We start from the raw sequence: 25,145 nt of genomic DNA on the forward strand, positions 1-25,145 counted from the left end.
CCTGCATCCAGTTCCAATGTTATAGACAATAGATAATAGACAATAGGTGCAGGAGGAGGCCATTCGGCTCTTCGAGCCAGCACTGCCATTCAATGTGATCATGGCTGATCATTCTCAATCAGTACCCCGTTCCTGCCTTCTCCCCATACCCCCTGACTCCACTATCCTTAAGAGCTCTATCTAGCTCTCTCTTGAATGTATTCAGAGAATTGGCCTCCACTGCCTTCTGAGACAGATAATTCCACACATTCACAACTCTCTGACTGAAAAAGGTTTTCCTCATCTCAGTTCTAAATGGCCTACCCCTTATTCTTAAACTGTGGCCTCTTGTTCTGGACTCCCCCAACATTGGGAACATGTTTCCTGCCTCTAACGTGCATCCAATGAATTGGCCTCCACTACCATTTTGTGGAATTCCACAAATTCACAACTCTCTGGGTGAAAAAGTTTTTTCTCACCTGTTTTAAATGGCTTCCCCTTTAGTGTTAGACTTTGGCCCCTAGTTCTGGACTTCCCCAACATTATAGACAATAGACAATAGGTGCAGGAGTAGGCCATTCGGCCCTTCGATCCATTCAATGTGATCATGGCTGATCATTCACAATCAGTACCCCGATCCTGCCTTCTCCCCATACCCCCTGACTCCGCTATCTTTAAGAGCTCTATCTAGCTCTCTCTTGAAAGCATCTTTCCATCGCCCGGTGGGGGCTCAGGACTTTCATCGCCCTGCGTGGCCCGGCCGCAGCACTTTCCATCGCCCGGTGGGGGCTCAGGACTTTCATCGGCCTGCTCGGCTCGGCCCTGGGACTTTCCATCGCCCGGTGGGGGCTTCAAAAAGTTGGGAGCCTCGATCACCTCGTGGCACCACGGGAGAAGAATGAGGAGGAGATAAGACTTTGCCTTCCATCACAGTGAGGGTATGCCTAGAGCAATCACTGTGATGGCTGTTTTGTGTAAAAAATTATATCTGTGTGTCTTGTGCTCTTTAATGTCTACTGCCGGACCCTGACGTGAGAGGACGCTGGCGTTGTGTATTCGCCGCTTTTCCGTCAGGATAGTTTGTCTGTTTGTTTCTATGTTAATTGTTTTTGTAAAGCGCTTTGAGCATGCGATAAGGCGCTATATAAAATAAATGGATTATTATTATTATTATTATTATTCAGAGAATTGGCCTCCACTGCCTTCTGAGGCAGAGTATTCCACAGCTTCCCAACTCTCTGAGTGAAAAAGTTCTTCCTCATCTCCGTTCTAAATGGCCTACCCCTTATTCTTAAACTGTGGCCCTTGGTTCGGGGCTCCTCCAACATTGGGAACATTTTTCCTGCCTCTAGCTTTTCCAGTCCTTTTATAATTTTATACGTTTCTACAAAAACCCTCCCATCCTTCTAAATTCCAGTGAATTCAAGCCCAGTCTTTCCAATCTTTCCTCATATGACAGTCCCGCCATGCCGGGGATTAACCTCTGGGGACATGGCTGGGGACTCCATCCAGGTCATTTGCTTTCCACACGTTTACTCTCAGAAAGGCTGGTCTGACATCAGTGTTGGTTACCATGGCTCACGACCACTCTACGACCACATTTTGATCCTGCCCTCCTACTCTACGACCACATTTTGATTCTCTCTCGCTGCTCCCCCTCGGTGATTTCTCCTGCCCTCCTACTCTACGACCACATTTTGACAACTTTAGATAGTTCCTCTGTCCCTCTCTTCCCCTCCCTCTTCCCAGATCTCCTTCTATCTTCCTGTCTCCACCCATATCCTTCCTTTGTCCCGCCCCCCTGACATCAGTCTGAAGAAGGGTCTCGACCCGAAACGTCGCCTATTCCTTCTCTCCTGAGATGCTGCCTGACCTGCTGAGTTACTCCAGCATTTTGTGAATAAATACCTTCGATTTGTACCAGCATCTGCAGTTATTTTCTTACACTACCTATGGCTCCAGGTGCAGTCGAGGCAGGTGATGTAATTCCACTGATCTTCTGTTCAAAACAAGCATAGAATTCATTGAGCACATCAGAGAGCGATACGATACGATACGATACGATAAGATAGAACTTTATTTATCCTAGGAAGGAAATTGGCCGGTAGTTGCGTTATTGGATCCAATTGGATGCGTTATTGCCAGTGAATCTGCCCGTATTTGCTCTGCTGTCCATTATAGCATGCAAGCCTTGCCACAACCAAAGGGTGGTTTAGTTTAGTTTTTTCGTTTCAGAGATACAGCGTCGAAACAGTCCATTTGGCCCACCGAGTCCGCGCCGACCAGCGATCCCCGCACTTTAACACCATCCAACACACTCTAGGGACAATTTTTACATTTACCAAGCCAAATAACCTACAAACCTGAAGGTCTTTGGAGTGTGGCAGGAAACGGAAGATCTCAGAGAAAACCCACGCAGGTCACGGGGAGAACGTACAAACTCCGTACAGGCAAACACCTGTAGTCAGGATCGAACCCGGATCTCTGGCGCTGTAAGTGCTGTAAGGCAGCAGATCCACAGTGCCATGATTATTCTGGACTCTAGCTGATTTAGGAATTCCCCTTGGCATTCCTGATGGCTTTGCGAAGGTCATACCTAGATTTCCTATTGAGATCATCTGACTTGAATGTCACAGGTTTGGAGTTCACCAGTGAGTGCATCTCAAGGTGTATTCAAGAGAGAGTTAGATATAGCTCTTAGGGCTAACGGAATCAAGGGACATGGGGAGAAAGCCGGAACGGGGTACTGATTTTGGATGATCAGCCATGATCATATTGAACGGTGGTGCTGGCTCGAAGGGCCGAATGGCCTACTCCTGCACCTATTTTCTATGTTTCTATGTTTCTATCTCACAGTTCATCCATGATTTCCATTCGGAAAACATCGAGAATGACTTCTTTGGTCACATATTTACTGATAAAGTCTGTGACAACGTTGGCATATTCACTGCGGTTGACCACAGCGACCCTGAATGTGGACAGATACACCGACTCACAGCAATCACGTAGGATGTCATCTGTTTCCTTGGACCCAGCGTCATGTAACGTTCTGTATCAGAACCTTACGCTTCAGTTTCTGCTTGTACACAGGGAGCACAGCCTGATGGTCAGATTTTCCAAAAATGTGGGCAGATGTTGGAGGAGAAGGCATCTTTGTTGTGTAACAGTGTTCAAGGTTGAAAGTGCCTCCAGTGGGACAGGAAATGAGTTGGTAGTACTTTGGTAGCATAATCTTGAGGTTAGCCTGGTTCACGTTTCTAGCTATGACTAAACGTGTGGAACTACTTTGATTCAAGGCTATTGGAAACAGAAGCAATTGGTAACATTGGTTAATTCAATGCCAGCTTAACATCAGTAAGAGTGGGATGCAGTTTAGTTTAGAATAGTTTAGAGATACCGTGCGGAAACAGACCCTTTGGCCCACCTAGTACGCACCGATCAGCGATCCCTGCACAAACACTATCCCCCACACACACACTAAGGACAATTTACACTTGTACCAAGCCAATTAACCCACAAACCTGTACGTCTTTGGAGTGTGGGAGGAAACCGAAGATCTCGGAGAAAACCCACACGGTCACGTACAAATTGTGTATAGACGGCACCCTTATTCGGGATCTCCGGCGCTGTAAGCGCTGTATGCCAACAACTCTACGGCTGCGCCATCGTGCTGCCCCCCGTAGTCTAAATTATTGCAATCATGTTTGTCCTGACCTGTAGCCACATTTCATCCATTGCCTCATTCTACATAGTGGTCATGGACCTTACAGCAAATGCAGCGCCGGAGACCCGGGCTCCATCCCGACTACGGGCGCCGTCTGTACGGAGTTTGTACGTTCTCCCCGTGACCTGCGTGGGGTTTCTCCGAGATCTTCGGTTTCCTCCCACACTCCAAAAACGTGCAGGTTTGTAGGTTAATTGGCTGGGTAAATGTAAAAAAATTGTTCCTAGTGTGTGTAGGATAGTGTTAATGTGCGGGGATCGCTGGTCGGCACGGACCCGGTGGGCCGAAGGGCCTGTTTCCGCGCTGTATCTCTAAACTATATGCTGCCTGATCTGATGTGCATTTGCAGCATTTTCTTTTTCCCGCATGTATCTTTTTTCAGACCACCTTATGATCGACTTTGCAATGGTGGCAAGAATTCTATATGAGAGAAATTTCATTTTGTAAAGGCAAAGTTCTCAAAATAATTGGTTGCACTTCAAAGCCTCTAAGTAAAAGGTCAATTATATTTTTATTTTTACATAATGACAGTGTGCATTGCTACTAAAAATAACACTTGTAAATTAAAATGTACAATGCAACCTTAATATTTTTACACTGTGATTCTGTGCTGGAAACATCCATGGCATTCTACCTCAGGAGAAGCTCCACATTTCCACAGTGACATTTGAGTTGACCTACCGATTATTCCAGCTGGACTTCAGCTGGCTCAGTGGAGCTTTAGTGGCAAGATGACCCGGGTACTCTTCCAATGCTTATCGTCAATCTGCATGGCCAACAAGCCCAATCACATGTTGGAGCCTGACAAGGCAATTGTTTGCTTTGCAAAGTACGTACATGTTTAACACACTTTCCATCATCTTGCGAACAGTCTCTGGTTCTCTGGTGGTTGAGACAAACAATGTTTAAATCTTATGACCAGGCCGATACTGTCTCCCAGGCCAGTGGAAAGACACATGGCCTCTGTTGGTTCTCCACAGTGGCCCAGACTCAAAATACTTCCCTCCAGTGCATTTTCTGTCACATTTCTTCCAGGGCACTGTTGAACTCTCCATTCCCTCCATGCTCTACCTTCAGAAACTTCTTCCTCGTTGCAAACCCGTAATGGACTCTCGCCAGGGGAGATAGTGACACCTTTAGTCGCAGACGGGCTACCTGCAAAGAAATGAAGAAGACACATCAAATAACTAACTTTTAAAGTTAACCGTGTTTTCTTTAAGCTGAAACTTATTAACACTAGACCGACACAAAAAGTTGGAGTAACTCAGCGGGTCGGACAGCATCTCTGGAAAAAAGAAATAGGTGACGTTTCGGGTCGAGACTCGAGTCTGAAGAAGTCTCGACCCGAACGTCACCTATTCCTTCTCTCCAGAGATGCTGTCTGACCCGCTGAGATACTCCAGCTTTTTGAGTCTTATCTTCGGTTTAAACCACCATCTGCAGTTCGATTCTACACTTATTAGCTACATTTCTCTTTAAGATTAGAGACATTAATGTGGGAAAAGGAATTGCATTGCATATTCCAGTAATTCCATTTGTTACTCGCAAGCCGTAATAAGACGTTAAAACACCCAAAGAACTCGAGACACTTTCTATGCCAAATAATTGAGCTGCACAAGAAGAAATTAATGCAAGTGAAAACAATCTTCACTAAAGAGGTGGTTTTTGAGGAGGTTTCGTGTGGCTCAGTGGTGCAGCTAATACAGCTACTGCTTCATAGCCTCAGCACCCTGAGTTCAATCCTGGCCCTGTTTGGCATTTGCACCTTCTCCTTGGAGCGACTGGGCTTGTATACGCTGGAATTTAGAAGGATGAGAGAGGATCTTATCGAAACATATAAGATTATTAAGGGGTTGGACACGTTAGAGGCAGGAAACATGTTCCCAATGTTGGGGGAGGCCAGAACAAGGGGCCACAGTTTAAGAATAAGGGGTGGGCCATTTAGAACGGAGATGAGGAAAAACCTTTTTCAGTCAGAGAGTTGTGAATCTGTGGAATTCTCTGCCTCAGAAGGCAGTGGAGGCCAATTCTCTGGATGCTTTCAAGAGAGAGCTAGATACAGCTCTTAAGGATAGCGGAGTCAGGGGGTATGGGGAGAAGGCAGGAACGGGGTACTGATTGAGAATGATCAGCCATGATCACATTGAATGGTGGTGCTGGCTCGAAGGGCTGAATGGCCTACTCCTGCACCTATTGTCTATTGTCTATTGTCTATTGCCTCCTCCTGCACCTATTGCCTGTTGTCTATTGTCCTTGTGGCATTGGAGGTTTGTCCTGGGTGTCATAGAGTCTTTAGAGATACAGAGATACAGTATGCTTTAGAGATACAGTATGGAAACGTGCCCTTCGGCCCACACCGACCAGCGACCAATCCCGTACACCAGCACCATCCTACACACGCTTCCAGTTTGTACTGAAGCCAATTAACCATGGACATCTTCAGAGTGTGGGAGGAAACCAGAGCACCCAGAGAAAACGCACTTGGTCACAGGGAGAATGTACAAACTCTGTGCAGACGAGTACCCTCAATCAAGATTGAACCTGGGTTTCTACCGCTGCACCACCGTGCCGCCTCATAGAGCTAAACAGTTTGGAAGTAGGCCCTTCAGCCCAACCTATCCATGCCAACCAAGTTTAGTTTGTTTAGTTTAGAGATACACTGCCCTTCGGCCCACCATGTCCGTACCGACTGACGATCCCCACACATTAACACTACCCTCACAGTGGACCACACTATGCTTATTGACTGTCTCCGGTACGGGGTTGGCGTTGATGGCACTGCCCTGAGCTGGTTCGTTTCCTACCTCAAAAATAGGAGTTTCTCCATAAACATAGGCAATTGTTCCTCTTCCCCAGCTAGCCTCTCCTGCGGGGTTCCACAAGTCTCCATCCTAGGCCCCATTCTCTTCTCTCTATACATGCTCCCCCTCGGCCAAATCATTCAAAGGCACGGCATTTCTTTCCACTGCTATGCGGATGACACACAGCTTTATCTCCCCCTGAAACCCAACAACCGGTCAAATTTAATCAGCCTCATGCACTGCCTTGAGGACATAAAATGTTGGATGGCACAGAACTTCCTTCAACTAAACGAGAGCAAGTCTGAGGTCATCCTATTCGCCCCCCAAGGTATTTTATCGGGCGGTCACGGTGGCTCGGCGGTAGAGTTGCCGCCTCACAGCGAATGCAGCGCCGGAGACCCGGGTTCGATCCCGACTACAGGTGTTGTCTGTACGGAGTTTGTACGCTCTCCCAATGAGCGTGTGGGTTTTCTCCGAGATCGTCGGTTTCCTCCCACACTCCAAAGACGTACAGGTTTGTAGGTTAATTGGCTTGGTAAATGTAAAAAATGTCCCTAGTGGGTGTAGGATAGTGTTAATATGCGGGGGTCGCTGGGCGGCTGAAAGGGCCTGTTTCCGCGCTGTATCTCTAAACTAAACTAAACTACTTTGCCTGATAGTTGTAATGCGGTCCTACTGCTGGTATGGATGGGTTTGATCCAGACTGTCTATTATCCCAATATACCAGACTGTGTCCTGGATATAAAGAGTATAAAAAACATGATGAATTTTAAAGGTGGTTTTTTAACTTAAAACTATATACCGGATTTCGACAAATACCAGAAGTCAAGTGATTTTAGGTTAAAAAAAGTGCGCAAATTGCTGGAGTAACTGAGCGGGTCAGGCAGCATCTCTGGAGAACATGGGTAAGTGATGTTTGGTTCTGGTCCCGGCCTGAGCCATATTCTCCAGCGATGCTGCCTGACTCGCTGAGTTACTCCAGCACTTTGTGTTCTCTTTTTGTGAAACCAGCACCTACAATTCCTTGTTTCTCCAAGTGGTTACAGGTGGTAACTCTTCTCACCGTTATCCCTCCCACTCTTTGTTCATTCCCACTAGGGTTGCCAACTATCTGACTCTCAAATAAGGGACAAGGTGACGTCACCGCCCCGCGCCCCACGTGACCTCAACCAGCCCGCGGCCACGTGCTCCCGCTCCACCAATGGCGGCCGCCCGGGCCGGGAGGCGGGTTGCTATGCAACCTCCGTTAGACGGCACCCGGGCCTACGCTATCAGGACCTACAGTGTCCGGACCTACAGTGTCCGGGCCTACAGCGCCCCCTGGGACTAATACGGGACAAAGGCGGTCCTGTACAGGACAAACCAATTTAGCCCAATATATGGGATGTCCCGGCTAATACGGGACAGTTGGCAACCCCAATTCCCATTGCCTCCACAATCATGTGGGCATTTTCTGCTCATCCTGTTCCTTCAAGATGATGTTGCTATCAGATACATATTCTTCTCTATTCCCCTTTCACCATTCCATTAGCTCTATTCCTTTCATCTATCTATCTCTAGTTCCATCCATTTCCATATTTTCTCCCTCTCATTGCAACTGTACCTCAATACCATGCAATTAGAGATAAACTCCTAAGTACCGATAAACGTCAGAACCAGGGGCCACACAGTCTAAGAATAAAGGGGGAGGCCATTTAAAACTGAGGTGAGAAAAACCCTTTTCACCCAGAGAGTTGTGAATTTGTGAAATTCTCTGCCACAGAGGGCAGCGGAGGCCAATTCACAATGAATTTAAAAGAGAGTTAGATAGAGGCTCTAGGGGCTAGTGGAATCAAGGGATATGGGGAGAAGGCAGGCACGGGTTACTGATTGTGGATGATCAGCCATGATCACAATGGCGGTGCTGGCTCGAAGGGCCGAATGGCCTCCTCCTGCACCTATTTTCAATGTTTCTGTGTTTTACCAGGAAACAGAAGAGGTTGTGAGTCCAGACTACACCTTAGTCGTGGTGGTGAAGACTTGTGCTCCACACCTTTCCTTGCATCTGTTCCAGTATAGTTACATCATTGGCATTTACCCAACTATGTAGAAAATCGCCTTTGTATATATCCCTTCCAGAAAAATCAGGATAAGTTCAGTGTGGCTAAATACCATCAAATCAGTCGGCTTTCAATAAAAATACCAGGGCCTGGGAAGTGTCCATGACAGTGGACTTGCCAATAAGCTGTTAATTGAGACCCAAACTTCATCACAAACTTTTGTTCAAAAGCGGGCCAAAGATGAGATAAGAGTGATTGAGCTTAACATTTAGTTTAAGTTTCGAGACACAGCACGGAAACAGGCCCTTCGGCCCATCGAGTCCACTCCGACCAGTGATCCCCGCACATTAACGCTGCCCTACACCCACTAGGGACAATTTACAATTTTACCGAAGCCAATTAACCTACAAACCTGTACGTCTTGGGAATGTGTGAGGAAACTGGAGCTCCTGGAGAAAATCCATGCAGGTCACAGGAAAACATACAAACCCCGTACAGATAAGTGCCCGTAGTCGGGATTGAACCTGGGTCTCTGGCGCTGCAAGGCAGCAACTCTACCGCTGCATCACCGGCAGCAAAAACTGAAGTTGACGGTCATCAAGTGGAAAACACTCTATTGATTATATAGTGGAAGACAGTTGCTATTGTTGGAGGTCACTCATTCCAGCCCTCTGACATTGGTCCAGAAATTCCCCAGAACATGACCTCAACTACTTTTGAGTCTAAATGTACTCTCCTTTTAGCTGCTTCATCATTATCTCTCCTTCCATCATTATGTTAATAGTGATGATGCTGACTACTATTTACCCAATGTCCAAATCCGTACGCAACTCCTTAGCAAATGAAAGGTAGACACAAAAAGCTGGAGTAACTCAGCGGGACAGGCAGCATCTCGGGAGAGAAGGAATGGGTGACGTCCCAGGTCGAGGCCCTTCTTCAGACTGAAGAAGGGCCTCGACCCGAAACGTCACCCGTTCCTTCTCTCCCGAGATGTTTCCTGACCCGCTGAGTTACTCCGGGTTTTTGTGTCTACCTTTGATTTAGACCAGCATCTGCAGTTTTTTTCTTACTCCTTAGCACATGAGGTAGCCTAAGCCAGCATGAATCTATTACATTTCAATGAAATGAATCAATTAAAAGTAACATTTGCACCATTAAAGTGTCAGGCAATGACTATCTTCAACGAGACGTGTTCACCACCTTGAAATTCAATAGCATTAAAATTGCCAAATGGTCCACCATCAACATTTGGGAGTCACCATTGAAGAGCAACTTAAATAAACCAGGTACAGAAGTGGAGACAAAAGGAACTTCAGGCTGAGAAGGACAATAGACAATAGGTGCAGGAGGAGGTCATTCGGCCCTTCGAGCCAGCACCACCATTCAATGTGATCATGGCTGATCATTCTCAATCAGTACCCCGTTCCTGCCTTCTCCCCAAACCCCCTGACTCCGCTATTCTTAAGAGCTCTATCTAGCTCTCTCTTGAATGCATTCAGAGAATTGGCCTCCACTGTCTTCTGAGGCAGAGAATTCCACAGATTCACAACTCTCTGACTGAAAAAGGTTTTCCTCATCTCAGTTCTAAATGGCCTACCCCTTATTCTTAAACTGTGGCCTCTTGTTCTGGACTCCCCCAACATTGGGAACATGTTTCCTGCCTCTAACGTGTCCAACCCCTTAATAATCTTACACGTTTCAATAAGATCTCCTCTCATCCTTCTAAATTCCAGTGTATACAAGCCTAGTCGCTCCAGTCTTTCAACATATGACAGTCCCGCCATTCCGGGAATTAACCTAGTAAACCTACGCTGCACGCCCTCGAGCCAGCACCTTCCACAGATGCTGCCTGACATACTGAACTCCCCCAGCACTTTGTGTTTTACTCAGCCATGTAGATATTGTGTTTCCAACAGCTAGCTGGCCTGGTGGTGGGTATTGTGTGTTCTGCAACTCACCTCTTGAAACCATCAAAAAGGCACAAGCAAGAACATGATGGAATGGTGTTCACTTGTCTGGATGAGTGCGGGCCCAACAAAATTTAAAAAGCCTAACACCACCTACTCATATGCTAGCCCCGACCACATCAACGGCACTTCCCAAACCTAAGTTGTGTACAACCAAGAAAGATAAAGGCAACTGGCCCTTGGGATTCTCCTCTCCGATCTGCACATAATATTGGCTTGAAAGTATTCCTTTATCAGAATGGTCCGAAATCCTCGATGTTCCTTGCCAAGAGCATTGTACTTTCAACAGGGGCGGTCACGGTGGCACAGCGGTAGAGTTGCTGCCTTACAGCGAATGCAGCGCCAGAGACCCGGGTTCCATCCCCACGATGGGTGCTGCCTGTACGGAGTTTGTACGTTCTCCCCGTGACCTGCGTGGGTTTTCTCCGAGATGCTCTGTTTCCTCCCACACTCCAAAGACGGTTTGTAGGTTAATTTGCTCGGTGTAAATGTAAGAATTGTCCCTTGTGGGTGTAGGATGGTGTCAATGTGCGGGGATCGCTGGTTGGCATGGACCCGGTGTGCCGAAGGGCTTGTTTCCGCGCTGTATCTCTAAACTAAACTAAAATGATGGACTGCAATCTATCAAGGAGATGGCTCACAGGCTCTCCCCAAGGGTAACTATAGATGAGCAATGCATGCTGGCTCCTCATCAATGATATTCAAAACCAGAAAATAAGAATCAATAAGGAAATCATAGCCTTTTGCTTTCCCCTTTCCAACTGTCAAGCTTAGTTCAGTTTAGTTTATTGTCACGTGTACCGAGGTACAGTGAAAAGCTTTCGTTGCGTGCTATCCAGTCGGCAGAAAAACAATACATGATTACAATTCACAGCGTATAGATACATGATAAGGGAATAATGTATAGTGCGTGGTAAAGCCAGCAAAGTCCAATCAAGGATATTCCGAGGGTCCGATAGTCAGGGATTGTCCGAGGGTGTTCGGGTGCCGAGAGGCGAAGTAGGAACAGATCTGAGAGGAGAAGTAAAACATGTTGCTGTAGGAGTAGAGATTTAAAAGTGTGGAGCGATTGTAAAAGAAAATAACTGCAGATGCTGGTACAAATCGAAGGTATTTATTCACAAAATGCTGGAGTAACTCAGCAGGTCAGGCAGCATCTCAGGAATGGGTGACGTTTCGGGTCGAGACCCCTCTTCAGACTGAAGAAGGGTCTCGACCCAAAATGTCACCCATTCCTTCTCTCCTGAGATGCTGCCTGACCTGCTGAGTTACTCCAGCATTTTGTGAATAAATGGAGCGATTGTAATGTGTGATTGCAGATCTGTTTCTGTGACTAGCACGCAATTAGTCGCCTGGGTTGGGCGCCATCTTGGAAATCCAGTCAAGGATATATCCTCTTTCAAAGTGATTTGAACTGCTTCTGATTTTTTCTATGTTACATTGTGTGAGACCCAACACAAATTGGGTGACCCGTTAGAGAACGCATCCATTCAGCCTGTATGTCCCCCCCCCCCCCCCCCGCCCCCCCAGTGTCTAGTTGCCTGCCACTATAATTTGCTTCTGATTTTCCTGCCTTTGGCATTCCCCACAGTTCCAAAAAGTTCAACATATGCATTAGGAAGGGCACTTCGTCTTCCAAATCAGACATGTTACAGCTTTTGGGACTCAATGTAGAAGTCATCAATTTTAGACAAAAAAAATAACTCTGATGTGGTATCATCAGGTCATGTGACAGGAGCAGAATTAGGCCATTCAGCCCAACAAGATCAATGGCGGCTGATCTATCTCTTCTTCCTAACCCCATTCTCCTGCCTTCTCCCCATAACCTACGACACCCTTACTAATCAAGAATCTATCTATCTCTGCCTTAAAAATATCCACTGACTTGGCCTCCACAGCCTTCTGTGGCCATATCTCATATTTCCAGCACTCATAAGTCTTTTTCAGATTTCAGATTTAATTTGTCTTCTCATTTTGTTAGCCACTTGTCTTTCCCATCCTCTTTCATCCATTGCTACCCTTTCACCTGTTGTTCAATTTTTCCTGCTTTCCACCAAGCTAAAGGTCTTCCATTTCTTTAGATGTTAAATTTATTTTTGTATTTTATTTTATCATATCTAAGAATAAAGAGGAGGGCATTTAAAAATGAGGTGAGAAAAAACCTTTTCGCCCAGAGAGTGTGTGAATCTGTGGAATTCTCTGCCACAGAGGCAGTGGAGGCCAATTCACTGGATGAATTTAAAAGAGAGTTAGATAGAGCTCAAGGGGCTAGCGGAATCAAGGGATATGGGGAGAAGGCAGGCACAGGTTACTGATTGTGGATGACCAGCCATGATCACAATGAATGGGGATGCTGGCTCGAAGGGCCAAATGGCCTCCTCCTGCACCTATTTTCTATGTTTCTATGTTTCTATCAACCTGAGACATTAACTGTGGTTCTTGTGCGATCCCCGCACATTAATACTATCCTACCCCCACTAGGGACATTTTTTACATTTGCCCAGCCAATTAACCTACAAACCTGTACGTCTTTGGAGCGTGAGAGGAAACCGAAGATCTCGGAGAAAACCCACGCAGGTCATGGGGAGAACGTACAAACTCCATACAGTCAGCACCTGTAGTCAGGATCGAACCCGGGTCCCTGCCGCTATAAGCAAGTAGCTCTACCGGTACTCCGCTGTGCCGCCCCGAAACTCTGTCACTATTTCCACTCCTTGCCACCCCTTGCTTGGCTTCATCTGCCCATCAACCCCTTCTCACTCTCCTGTCTCACCCCTCCCCTCAGTTCTTTATACGACCATTCTCCCCATTGTACTCTTAGACTTGATGAAGGGTCTCAACCCCAAAGGTCGACTGCCCCTTTGGTTCCACAGATGATTCGCGAACCGCTAAATTCCTCCAGCAACTTGTTTTTGCTCCAGATTCCAGCAACTGCAATCTCTTGTGCCACAATTTTTTTCTTTTATTTAAATTTTTCTACAACTATGGTATTTTTCTTCTAAGTACAACGAGTCATGGAGTCATGTAGTGTGGAAACAGGCCCTTTGGCCCAACTTGCCACACTGACCAACATTCCCCATCTACACTCGTCCTACCTGCTTGGCCCATATCCCTCTAAACCTATCCTATCCATGTACCTGTCTAAATGTCTCTTAAACGTTATCGATATTACAAAATATTACTTTACAAGCATTACTATGAAAGGGAATAATAATGTATTTGTATTGTTTTTTTAAATTAATCTTGGAAATTCCCAAAGACTTTCACCTGCAATTACAATTACATTTTGTCATGTTGTTGCTAGACAAAATACAAACCGATATGTCTTTTTTTAGCTTTTAGAGATACAGCGCGGAAACAGGCCTTTCGGCCCACCGGGTCCGCGCAGACCAGCGATCCCCGCACATTAACACTATCCTACACGCACTGGGGACAATTTTTACATTTACCAAGCCAATTAACCTACAAACCTGCACGTCTTTGGAGTGTGGGAGGAAACTGAAGATCTCGGAGAAAACCCACGCAGGTCACGGGGAGAACGTACAAACTCCGTACAGACAACACCCGTAGTCGGGATCGAACCCAGGTCTCCTGCATTCGCTGTAAGGCAGCAACTCTACCGCTGCGCCACCGTGCCGCCCCAAACTTGGGTCACGAAAATAACAAAGAAATCAGTAACCAATGATGTTGTTTTTAAATGTATTGGCTGCAGGGTTAATATTGGTCAAGATACCATTATTTCTCTTCAGGGAGTACCATGGGATCTTTCATTTCCAATTTAGAAGGCACCTCAGTTTAACTTTACAGAACTAAATTTCAGGCAGAGTTTTTCCTGGTACTGCACTGAAATAGCTCTCAGACCATCCCACATTGGCAGGGCTAACATTATGCATCAAAGGTGACACACAATGCTGGAGTAACTCAGCGGGTCAGGCAGTATCTCGGGAGAGAAGGAATGGGTGACGTTCCGGGTCGAGACCCCTCTGCAGTTAGACACAAAATGCTGGAGTAACTCAGCGTGCAGGCAGCATCTCTGGAGAGAAGGAATGGGTGACGTTTCGGGTCGATACCCTTCTGCGGTTCTTTCCTGCACTTTATGTATCAGTTGGCAGATGAGGCTTGCCATATTAATAACATTATTAGCTTTTTGTCTGTTCTTGCACACAGAGAGACTCGAATAACTTGATAATGGACTACACGTTTGCAGATTAAAACATGTTTAGTTCCCACACTTTCTCCATTCTGGTGACTGGGGAAGAACTTAAACCATCGGGTTTTTTTCCTCTCTCCACTGGTGCTGCCTGAACTTCGATGAATTCTCAGCATTTATTATTTTTGTAGCGATATTGTATTTCCCACTCCAAACACTACTTTCAGAAATCAGTTGCAAGATTTGAAGCACGCTTGCCAAAGTGGAGAAATGATGTAAAAAGACGCTAAAATGAAAGTCATTACTCCAGTCACTCAGATTTGTGTATTGATAAACTACACATATTTTATTTAAATTTATTTTATTTTAGTTTAGTTTAGTTTAGTTTACTTTAGTTTAGTTTAGAGACACAGCACGGAAGAAGGCCATTCAACCCACCGAGTCAATGCCAACCGTTGATTGCCCTTACACTAGTGTAAGAAAATAACTGCAGATGCTGGTACAAATCGAAGGTATTTATTCACAAAATGCTGGAGTAACTCAGCGGGTCAGGCAGCATCTCAGGAGAGAAGGAATGGGTGACGTTTTGGGTCGAGACCCATCTTCAGACTGATGTCAGGGGGGGCGGGACAAAGGAAGGATATAGGTGGAGACAGGAAGATAGAGGGAGAAATGGGAAGGGGGAGGGGAAGAGAGGGACAGAGGAACTATCTAAAGTTGGAGAAGTCAATGTTCATACCGCTGGGCTGCAAGCTGCCCAAGCGAAATATGAGGTGCTGTTCCTCCAATTTCCGGTGGGCCTCACTATGGCACTGGAGGAGGCCCATGACTGAAAGGTCAGACTGGGAGTGGGAGGGGAAGTTGAAGTGCTCAGCCACCGGGAGATCAGGTTGGTTAAGACGGACTGAGCGAAGGTGTTGAACAAAACGATCGCCGAGCCTGCGTTTGGTTTCGCCGATGTAAAGAAGTTGACATCTAGAGCAGCGGATGCAATAGATGAGGTTGGAGGAGGTGCAGGTGAACCTCTGTCTCACCTGGAAAGACTGTTTGGGTCCTTGGATGGAGTTGAGGGGGGAGGTAAAGGGACAGGTGTTGCATCTCCTGCGGTTGCAGGGGAAAGTGCCCGGGGATGGGGTGGTTTGGGTAGGAATGGACGAGTGGACCAGGGAGTTACGGAGGGAACCGTCTCTGCAGAACGCAGAAAGGGGAGGGGATGGGAAGATGTGGCCAGTAGTGCGATCCCGTTGGAGGTGACGGAAATGCTGGCGGATAATTTGTTGATTTGCCCTTACACTAGTTCTGTGTTATCCCACTTTTGCATCCTACATACTAGGGGCAATTTACAGCAGCCAGCTAACCTGCAAACCTGCATGTCTTTGGAATGTGAGAGTAAACCAGATCACCCGGAGAAAACCCATGCAGTCACAGGGAGAACGTTCAAACTCCGCACAGACAGCACCCGAGGTCAGGATCACGACGGCCCGGGTCCCTTCCCGAGAGCCGGCCCCACGCAATATGAGCCGCCTTTCCCAGATGCCCAGCGTGCCGTTCCGTGACGCGGAGGCGCGTTTTGTACAGCCTGCTCCTGCACACTCTCCACTTCCTCGCTCTTGTCTTCCGCCCGGACACGCCCTGGCGGTCCGTGTTACCACCTGATGGCGGGAGCGGTCCCCAGTGGAGGTCTCTCTATAAGGGGGTCCTCCCGCTTTACATCGGGGACCTGGGGTGGAGAGTGTTACATAAGGCTATAGCCTGTAACAGGTACTTGAGCCGGTTCACGGTCTCGTCTGCCGCCTGTCGCTTCTGCGGTGAGGAGGAGACCGTGTACCATTTGTATACAGAGTGCGTGAGGTTACAGCCCCTGTTCCAGTATCTGAAGGGGCTGCTCCTCAAGTTCTGGCTCCATTTTAGCCCTACGCTTTTAATTTTTGGGCACCCGGTACAGAGGGGGGAGGGTCAGGAGGGAGGAGGGGGTCTCCCTGTCGGTCTGCTCCTGGGCCTGGCCAAGATGGCCATCCGCGGGTCCAGGCAGCGGGCAGTCGACGGCCTCACAGAAGTCGGCTGCCTACTCCTGTTCCGGGCTTACGTCCGTGCCCGCGTGTCCCTGGAGAGGGAACACGCGGTGTCCACGGGGACTCTGGAGGTCTTCCGGGAACGCTGGTCGCCGCGGGGGGTTGAATGTATTGTTGACAGAGATGGCGGGATTTTAATGTGATAATTGTTTAATTTGTAAACTGCCGATACAGGCGGCTTTTGTTTGATCACATTTTGCTTAGTATGTTTGTATGTTTTTCTTTGGAATAAAACTTTTATATATATTAAAAAAAAAAAAAAAAAAAAAAAAAGAGGTCAGGATGGAACCCGGGTCTCTAGCGCTGTGAGGCAGCAGCTCTACCGCCGCGCTACCGTGCTACCCTCACTGTGCTATTGTGCCACCCTTTTATCGAAGTACCAGCCTGAGCTTTAATTTATATTTCATTCCAAGTCACTAATCTCTGCTTGTGAGACCTCAACTGCATGCCTTTCTCTGGAAGCCTTCGAGGCATCAGCAGAAGAGATCATGTGTAGGAAGGAACTGCAGATGCTGGTTTACATCGAAGATAGGCACAAAATGCTGGAGTAACTCAGCGGGACAGGCAGCATCTGTGGAGAGAAGGAATGGGCGACGTTTCAGGTCGAGACCCTTCTTCAGTCTGAAGAAGGGTCTTGACCCAAGGCGTCACCCGTCCCTTCTCTCCAGTGATGCTGCCTGTCCCGCTGAGTTACTCCAGCTTTTTGAGTCCAGCATAAGGCCACTAGATTGGATGATCCCGGATAAAACCTGCAGATAAATAACACTGAGATAGAGAACGTATGGTTCACATACGGCAATTGGATGGAGTGAAGATTTGCTTCTAAGTACAATGCCAGAAATGCCAACATAGGTAACAATGGGCAACCAAATATTGGAGTAGAAATTGGATCTCAAGTCAAGTCAAGTCGAATTTATTGTCATATACAGAGGTTTTGTGGGGAAAGGATATAATAAAAATCTTATATTCAGCAGCTTCACCAGCACATAGACTCCACAAGAACATAAATCAAACAGGCAGGGATAAAATAGACTACATAAACAAGACAGTGGTGCCAAATACAACCATGAAAACAAGTGCATGGAAGTGCAAGAGATGGTCCATAGTATTATACGGTCATAAGGTCATATGTGATAGGAGCAGAATTGGGCCATTCGGCCCATCAAGTCTACTCCGCCATTCTATCACGGCTGATCAATCTCTCCCCCTTAACCCCATTCTCCTGCCTTCTCCTCATAACCCCTGACACCTGTCTTGCTGTCAGGCAAGACCATATAACATATAACAACTACAGCACGGAAACAGGCCCGTTCGGCCCTTCCAGTCCACGCCGACCACTCTCCCTGACCTAGTCTCATCTACCTGCACTCAGACCATAACCCTCTAATCCCCTCTTATCCATATACCTATCCAATTTACTCTTAAATAATAAAATCGAGCCAGCCTCCACCACTTCCACCGGAAGCCCATTCCATACAGCCACCACCCTCTGAGTAAAGAAGTTACCCCTCATGTTACCCCTAAACTTTTGTCCCTCAATTCTGAAGCTATGTCCCCTTGTTGGAATCTTCCCCATTCTCAAAGGGAAAAGCCTACCCACGTCAACTCAGTCCGTCCCTCTCAAAATTTTAAAAACCTCTATCAAGTCCCCCCTCAACCTTCTACGCTCCAAAGAATAAAGACCCAACCTGTTCAACCTCTCTCTGTAGCGTAAGTGCTGAAACCCAGGCAACATTCTAGTAAATCTCCTCTGCACCCTCTCCATTTTGTCGACATCTTTCCTATAATTTGGCGACCAGAACTGCACACCATACTCCAGATTCGGCCTCACCAATGCCCGGAACAATTTTAACATTACATCCCAACTTCTATACTCGATGCTCTGATTTATAAAGGCAAGCATACCAAACGCCTTCTTCACCACCCTATCCACATGAGATTCCACCTTCAGGGAACAATGCACAGTTATTCCCAGATCCCTCTGTTCCACTGCATTCCTCAATTCCCTACCATTTACCCTGTACGTCCTATTTTGATTTGTCCTACCAAAATGCAGCACCTCACACTTATCATGCAGCACCTCACACTTATCCACCTGTGTTGTGTTGCTGAGGTAGGATTAGGTTGGAGCAGAGCCCAATGGTCGTGGACAAGTACTGGAGCAGTTGCTCAACTATCGTTTCAGCATTGTCATTGGAATGCAGGCCAAATTAAAACCCCAACATTCTGGGGGCCAATGGTATTTGAAATATATCTCTGCCACTGATGGCTGCCAATATGAGATAGCTGGCTAATACCTCAAAATGGAAATATAGGACCAAACAATTCGATTTCATCAGCAAAAATGGGCAGTACGAAGTAAGACAATTGTAAGCTGATCAACTTCCCTCTCGGGATCAATAAAGTTCTATCGTATCGCATCATAGAAACATAGAAAATAGGTGCAGGAGTAGGCCATTCAGCCCTTCGAGCCTGCACCGCCATTCAATATGATCATGGCTGATCATCCAACTCAGTATCCCGTACCTGCCTTCTCTCCATACCCCCTGATCCCTTTAGCCACAAGGGCCACATCTAAATCCCTCTTAAATATAGCCAATGAACTGGCCTCAACTACCTTCTGTGGCAGAGAATTCCACAGACTCACCACTCTCTATGTGAAGAAATGTTTGTAATTTGTAGCATTTAATTACTTCATCAAACTGTACCAGCCTTTCAAGAAGCAGATTAACGCTGGAGATAGACACAAAACGCTGGAGTAACTCAGCAGGTCAGGCAGCATCTCTGCAAAAAAGGAATAGATGACATTTTGGGTCGAGACCCTTCTTCGGACTGAGAGTCAGGGGAAAGGGAAAGGGGAAATAGAGACGGTGATGTCGACAGATGTAGAACAAATGAATGAAAGATATGCCAAAAAAGTAATGATGATAAAGGAATCTGGCCATTGTTGGCTGTGGGCTAGGTGAAAACGAGTTACAGACAATGAGACTCAACAAGATGACTTTGAAACTGGTACAACGACTTGGGTGGGGGAGGGATGGAGAGAGAGGGGATGCAAGGGTTACTTGAAGTTAGCGAAATCAATGTTCATAACGCTGGGGTGTAAGCTGCCCAAGCAAAATATGAGGTGCTGTTCCTCCAGTTTGCAATTGGCCTCACTCTGACAGTGGAGGAGGCCCAGGACACAGAGGTCCGTGAGGAAATGGGAAGGGGAGTTAAAGTGTTTGGCAACCTTTCACACTGATGACATTGTTCTACCCGATTATCAGCCCAACACAGAGGGTACAATGGCATAGATACAAGATGCTGGAGTGTCTCATCGGGACAGGCAGCATCTCTGGAGGGAAGGAATGGGTGACGTTTCGGGTCGGGATCCTTTTTGCGTCCATCTTTGGTTTAAACCAGCATCTGCAGTTCCTTCCTGCACATTTCGGCGGGTACAATAGGACGGTTGCTAAGCTGCCAGACCAGTCAGTAGACGTTAGGAGTCATTGCCCCAGAGTCAAGAATTCCAAATTCCACTATGGGAGATGGGGGAAGTTAAATTCAAGAAGCTAAAACAAAATAATTGGACATATGAAGGAAAAAGGCTAATCTCAACCTTTAAAATTAATTTGCCATCCTTACCCAGTTCCAACAGCGTGAAAGTCAAGGACAAACTGCAGATGCTGGCAAGCAGAAGTCACAACAGACCATAACGCCAGTGGTGACAGGAGCAGAATTAGGCCATTCGGCCCATCAAGTCTACTCTGCCATTCAATCATGGCTGATCTATCTCTCCCTCCTAATCCCATTCTCCTGCCTTCTCCCCATAACCCCTGACACCCGCACTAATCAAGAATCTGAGGTCGGTCACGGTGGCGCAGCGGTAGAGTTGCTGCCTTACAGCATTTAGATTTTTTTTTTTAGATTTAGAGATACAGCGCGGAAACAGGCCCTTCAGCCCACCGAGTCCGCGCCGCCCAGCAATCCCCGCACAGTAACACTATCCTACACCCACTAGGGACAATTTTTACATTTGCCCAGCCAATTGACCTACATACCTGTACGTCTTTGGAGTGTGGGAGGAAACCGAAGATGTCGGAGAAAACCCACGCAGGTCACGGGGAGAACGTACAAACTCCGTACAGACGGCGCCCGTAGACAGGATCGAACCTGAGTCTCCGGCGCTGCATTCGCTGTAAGGCAGCAACTCTACCGCTGCGCCACCGTGCCGCCCATTTGCAGCGCCGGAGACCCGGGTTCCATCCCGACTGCAGGTGGTGTCTGTACGGATTTTGTACGTTCTCCCCATGACCTGCGTGGGTTTCCTCCCGCACTCCGAAGACGTACAGGTATGTAGGTTAATTGGCTTGGTAAATGTAAAAATTGTCCCTAGTGGGTGTAGGATAGTGTTAGTGTGCGGGGATCGCTGGTCGGCGCGGACCCGGTGGGCCGAAAGGGCCTGTTTCCGCACTGTATCTCTAGAAAGAAAGAAAAAAAATCTATCTATCCATCTATCTATCTATCTATCTCAGCCTCACAAATGCTGGAAATATTCAGGCAGCTCAGGTTGCATTTGTAGGAAGGCCTTAGGTCGAAACCAATGTGGCTGAGTGATTGCCTTCTCTGACCACGTCCAACTCAGGATGGCCAGCTCCATGGACAACTCCTCCCCTTTCTGTCATGGGGTAGACTGACTCCCCTTCCCCATCCCTCCCTCCCCCTCCCTCCCCGATCTTTGTACATCCCCAATCCTGGGCTTTGGTTCATCACTTCAACTTCATGTTCCATGTATCTTGTTGTGTTTCATCACTGTTGGCAGACCAATTTCCCCCCTGGAATAAATAAAGTTCTTTCGTATCATATTGTAACAGCCACACCGTGTGAAGTTTCCTTCACAGCCAAGGTCTTATAAGCAGATTCTGCCCCCTTTTTGTGTATTTTCCCGAACAAAGGAAATATGCTGTCAGATCGTTTCATCTTTTTAAACGCTCTGATCACCCCTCAAGGTACAACACTCAAAGAGTCTATGTTTTTGCAATCTATAGCCATAACCTAACACTTCAAACCTTGGTATCAGGATCCTAATCCTTCAAACCTTTGGTTTAGTTTAGTTTAGTTTAGAAATACAGTGTGGAAACAGGCCCTTCGGCCCACAGGGTCCGCGCCGACCAGCGATCCCCGCACAGTAACACCATCCTACACACACTAGGGACAATTTTTACATTTACCAAGCCAATTAACCTACAAACCTGTACGTCTTTGGAGTGTGGGAGAAAACCGAAGATCTCGGAGAAAAGCCACGCAGGTCACGGGGAGAACGTACAAACTCCGTACAGACGGCACCCGTAGTTGGGATCGAACCCGGGTCTCCGGTGTTGCATTCGCTGTAAGGCGGCAACTCTACCGCTGCGCCACCGTGACTGCCCTAAAATTCTGCCCCCTTTTTGCGTATTTTCCCTAACAAAGGAAATATGCTGTCAAATCGTTTCATCTTTTTAAATACTACTAGACCAAGTGGACCCGTTGGGCCCAAACCGTTCCTGCATTGGTGCAGCACCCTCTCCTCCCCCCCCTCTCCTCAACCCCCCCTCCCCTCTCTCTTCTCCCCCACTGCCCCCTCCCCCCTCCCTCCTCCCTCCTCCCCTCCCCCTCCCCTCCCCTCCTTTTAAACTTAAAAATGTGAATAACTTAAAAAATATAACACCGATTTCAATAAAACTACTTGCATTATCACTAAAGTGACAATGGTGAGTAAGGTGGGCCTAAAATTGTCACGCTAGCGTGTACCAGTTTGGCTGAAGTTAAGTCACAAACAAAATAACAAACGAGAGTTTTAGTATATAGATGATCACCCCTCAAGGTACTGAAGAAGTCTGAAGAAGGGTCTCGACCCGAAACGTCACCCATTCCTTCTCTCCTGAGATGCTGCCTGACCCGCTGAGTTACTCCAGCATTTTGTGAAATAAATACCTTCGATTTGTACCAGCATCTGCAGTTATTTTCCTGCACCCCTCAAGGTACGATACTCAAAGAGTCTATGTTATTGCAATCTATAGCCATAACCTAATCCTTCAAACCTTGGAATCAGGATCCTAATCCTTCAAACCTTTGGTATCAGGATCTGCTTGCAATCCTTTCTAAGAACATACGGTGTGATTCACTAGATGCCTTTCCAATGCTTCAAGCTTAACAACTGTGATACATCTCCGATAATAAGCTGTGCATTTGGATTCTTGTGGTTGTAGAGAGGGGTCACCTGGACTGAAAAACTGGTGATGTCACATGATTTGTTGTGGCCAGCTATTTTCAACAAAGTGCAGTATTACTGAAATATAACGGGCTAATGTCACAGGGTGGGTAAGCCAAGGACCAAGCGAATCCATTATTCACAAATTAAAAGCACTGGTGTGTGGGGGGACATAGTTTATCTCTGATCTAGAGTAATAACAGAGATGAGGAAAAACTTTTTCAGTCAGAGAGTTGTGAATCTGTGGAATTCTCTGCTTCAGAAGGCAGTGGAGGCCAATTCTCTGAATGCATTCAAGAGAGAGCTAGATAGAGCTCTTAAGGATAGCGGAGTGAGGGGTTATGGGGAGAAGGCAGGAACGGGGTACTGATTGAGAATGATCAGCCTTGATCACATTGAATGGCGGTGCTGGCTCGAAGGGCCGAATGGCCTCCTCCTGCACCTATTGTCTATTGTCTATTGTAAGAAGGAGGCACGGGACAGGCCTAGGCAGCTGGGATCAAGTGTATCCCTGGGAGAAGTTTCAGGAACTAAGCGGTGAGCTGAAAAAGGGAAATCAGAAGGGGAAGAAAGGGGACAGGAGATAGCTCTGGCAGATAGCATTAATGATAATCCCAAGAGATTTTATAAGCGCAAGGGAAAAGGGTAACCAGCGAGAGAGAGAGTGGAACCCCTCAGGAATCAAGGCGGTCAACTCTGTGTGGAGCCACAGGAGACGGGCAAGGTCCTCACTGAGTATTTCTCCTCTGTTTTCACTGTGGAGACTGGCAGGAGGGTGTTGGAACTTGGGGCAGTCACTAGAGGGGTCTTGAGAGCAGTCAGGATTCTGGAAGTGTCTCAAGAACAGAACTGTCACTGGAAGCGTCTTGATAGCAGTTCAGTCTACTTCGCAGAGGCTCTGAAGGTCCTGACACGTGTGACGATACACAAATCTCCCGGGATATCCGAGGACACTGTGGGAAGCTAGAGAGGAAATTGCAGGAGCCCTCGCTGAGATTTATGAGTTGTCGAAGGGCCGAATGGCCTCCTCCTGCACCTATTGTCTATTGTCATTATATAGTTGCGGTGCCTGGAGGAGGGCAAATGTTGTGCCTCTATCCAAGAAGGGCTGCAGGAAAAAGGTTGGGAACTACGGGCCAGTGAGCTTAACATCTGTGGTGGAAAGTTACTCAAGAGTATTCTGAGGGGTAGGATATTCATGCACTTAGGTGGAGAAGTGCTGATTAGGGATAGTCAACACGGTTTTGTACGTGGGAGGATGTGTTTCATGAATCTGATTGAGTTTTTTGGGGGATGTGACCAAAAAGGTCGATGAGGGCAGAACTGTAGATGTTGTGTACATGGACTTCAGTAAGGCGTTCGACAAGGTTCCGCATGGTAGGCTGCTCTGGAAGGTTAGATCGCATGGGATCCAAGGAGAGATAGCTGAATGGATAGAAAATTGGCTCCAAGGAAGGAAGCAGAGGGTGATGGTGGAAGGTTGCTTCTCAGACTGGAGGCCTGTGACTAGTGGTGTGCCTCAGGGATCGATGCTGGGCCCGTTACCGTTTGTCATCCACATCAATGATTTGGATGAGAACGTACATGCACGATTAGCAAGATTGCAGATGGGTGGTATTGTAGATAGTGAAAATGGTTGTCAAAAATTGCAGCAGGATCTTGACCGGTTGGGCAGGTGGGCTGAGGAATAGTTGATGGAATTTAATACAGAGAAATGTGAGGTGTTGCATTTTGGGAAGTCTAACATGGGCAGAACCTACACAGTGAACGGTAGGGGTCTGGGGAGTGTTGTAGAGCAGAGGGGTCTAGGAGTACAGGTACATAGTTCGTTGAATGTGTAGGGTATGGGGAGAAAGCAGGAATGGGGTACTGATTGAGAATGATCAGCCATGATCACATTGAATGGCGGTGCTGGCTCGAAGGGCCGAATGGCCTACTCCTGCACCTATTGTCTATTGTCTATTGAAAGTGGCATCATAGGTAGACAAAGTGGTCAAAAAGGCTTTTGGCACATTGGCCTTCGTCATTCAGAGCATTGAGTATGGTAGTTGGGAGGTCATTTTGCAGTTGTATAAGACGTTGGTGAGGCCGCATTTAGAGTATTGTGTTCTGTTTTGAGCACCATGTTAAAGGAAAGATGTTGTCAAGCTGGAAAGGGTACAGAGAAGGTTTACGAGGATG

General features: G+C 47.1%; 1 protein-coding gene across 1 annotated transcript in view; it reads right to left on the minus strand.

The window, feature by feature from the left end:
- Positions 1–4,267: 4,267 nt before the first annotated feature.
- The window catches only part of scaf8 (SR-related CTD-associated factor 8), a 178,173-nt gene continuing 157,295 nt past the window's right edge, over positions 4,268–25,145 (minus strand). Inside the window, exon 23 of the transcript XR_013547612.1 lies at positions 4,268–4,854. The gene's annotated coding sequence lies outside the window, so the exon portion shown is untranslated. The remainder of the gene's footprint in view (positions 4,855–25,145) is intronic.

The sequence above is a fragment of the Rhinoraja longicauda genome, chromosome 9 (genome assembly GCF_053455715.1).
Source record: "Rhinoraja longicauda isolate Sanriku21f chromosome 9, sRhiLon1.1, whole genome shotgun sequence".
Taxonomy (NCBI): Eukaryota; Metazoa; Chordata; class Chondrichthyes; order Rajiformes; family Arhynchobatidae; genus Rhinoraja; species Rhinoraja longicauda.